A 2,385-nucleotide genomic window follows, 5' to 3' on the forward strand; every position below is an offset into this window, starting at 1 on the left:
CCACAGATATATATATATATATATATAAACTATATATATATAGTTTAAATAAAGTCCTCATTTTACCTCTTCCCTCCCAAATCCTCTCCAACAAGGCCTTCTTCCCAGAGGTAACAGTTTGTTTATATATTACTTCACGTTTTGCTGTCTTTTGCATTTTAGCATTAATATTACACATGCTCATTAAATAATCCTTTTACATTTTATTTTCAAAGTTGTACATGATCATTAATTTTTTTCTTTCATATTTAAAAGAAATGAACCCCACTTCACTTCTGGCTTATTTCCTTCCCCTAGCTTTTCTTTTGGGAATAGTTGGCTTGGGTTAAGAAGAGTACTTAGGAAGAGAAACCAGTGTTTGTTTTTTGTTTTATCTTCTTGTTCTAAACTATCTCTTGGTATTAGGCTGTTCGTTTATCCTATTCTTCTGATGCCTTCTGTCAAGCAAGTCTTCTCAGATGTGCTCCTGTTTTTAAATCTGATTTTAAATTTCCCACGAGGTTTAATTTACATGAAAAAAAAATTTATTTTCTTATAGATTAGCACCCAGTTCCACCACTAGGCTCCCACACACGTACCAGTAAATATCCATTAAGGAAACACTAAGCACCAGGAGCACCACCTTCCTCCTGAGCCTTGGCTGGCTGCAGGCCTCTCCTTTGATTTGGTGAAATGTACCAGACCTGACCTAAGTTTATCCTTCAAAAAAGGGACACTGAAATTGTCGATTATTATCACATTAGAGAGCCCTGGGACCTTTTGTTTTAGCACCGAAGCGGAATCAAAGATGAATTTACCTGTTCTTTCTTAACCTTTTCTGATGCTTTTCAGAATGGTTTTAACTTTGATAACAAACAGTTGTTTTCGAAAGACTTTACCAAATCCTACATCAAAGCAAAACCCTGAATAGAGGGAGGAAAATGACAGTGAAATACTGTCTAAAGAAGGGCTTTGTACAAGTTCTCCAACTTTGATTTCTCAGCTGACACCCGACACCATGTTTGTCTTACATGATGTTTCCAATGCCATCCCAGTCGCAATGTCTGAGAGATGGCGAGTGATGGGAATGGGCTTCTCTGGGCTCTGTGTATCTGGGTTGGGGGTGGGAGGACAGAGGCTGGGACAGCAGGGTTGGTGCTGGCACCTGCCTTTGGGCACAAAAAATAAAAGGACCCTTTGTGCTTCAGGGTGGCTTATCTTCTGGGCCGCACAATAGGCTGATCGCTCCCAGGCCTGATAGGGGCTGCTCCAAAAGCTTAGGCCGCAGGGTCTTTATGCCCATTTCCGGCCTAACCGGAGTGTCAGGTTTCCAGCCTTCTGAGTCCAAATAAAGGGAGCTTGAAAAGCAGCAGAGAGAGGCAAGGCTTTTCTGTGTGTCCATTAACCCCTGCCATCTTTTGCTGTGTTTCAGCAGCACTGCCCATTATTGTCGTGGCATCTCAGAGTTGAAAAGACCTTAAAGCCATTTATTCCAAGCTACTTGTATAGAAATGTGAAATAAGTCTTTTGCAATTATTACTGCCATGTCAGAAGTTGGTACCAGGATAACAGGACTCTCTGTTCTGACTGAGACTCTTTGGTGTAGTTTTCTTTAGAAGTTTCTGAGACGTTAGTATTTTGAAGTGAAAAGAGGACCCATTTCTATCACAGGTGAGTTGACTGGCCTGATCCTATTGAAAACTTGTCAGTGGAGTCTGGAGCATGTGAATTTTATTTTATTGTTTAAAAATCACACAGTGTTCACTCTAGAAGACATAAGAAAATAAAGGGAATCAGAAAATAAAAACATTAGAATTATTAATACCTATAGTCCCATCATCTAGAGATAAATACTTCCAAGGATCTGGTGTGTATCCATCCCTAAATAAATCTTTTCAAAAATGGGATTGTTGTCATACATTGTGTTTTAGAACTGCCTTTTAAAAAAAAAAAAGAACCTAACAAGACATGTGAATTTCTTTCCATATTAATAAATATGTCTCTACACCACATTTTTACCAGCTGTCTAGCTTTCCCTTATATGGACATATTTATTTAACCAACCTTTAATTATTGTTTCTAACTTTTTTGCATTGTGAAAATGCTGTGGTGAACATCTTTGCAAGTAAAGATTTCCCTAGAATACAACATTGAAAGAAAACTTGTGCAGTAAAGAGGGTTTTGCGTATCTTCAGGACCTTTGACTCTGAGCCTCCGAGTCTCCATCCTGGCCGTTGGCTCCATCCGTATGTTTATGCACAGTTCTATGGGCACCTGTGCTCTCCCAGTCATGGGGTCCCCGTGTTCACAGTTAAGGTGCCAGGGCTGTTTGGAATCATCTAGTCAGTGGTCAGTTGTCCCGGTCACACTGCAGTGAATTCGTGTAAACACACTTCACCTTTGCTC

At 39.7% G+C, this 2,385-nt stretch overlaps 1 protein-coding gene across 1 annotated transcript in view; it reads left to right on the forward strand.

Annotated features, from left to right (window-relative positions):
• Window positions 1–2,385, forward strand: part of KREMEN1 (kringle containing transmembrane protein 1) — a 54,368-nt gene that overhangs the window by 21,286 nt on the left and 30,697 nt on the right. The gene's annotated exons all lie outside the window — the stretch shown is intronic.

This window comes from Bison bison, unplaced genomic scaffold (genome assembly GCF_000754665.1).
Source record: "Bison bison bison isolate TAMUID 2011002044 unplaced genomic scaffold, Bison_UMD1.0 scf7180017864495, whole genome shotgun sequence".
Classification (NCBI taxonomy): Eukaryota; Metazoa; Chordata; class Mammalia; order Artiodactyla; family Bovidae; genus Bison; species Bison bison.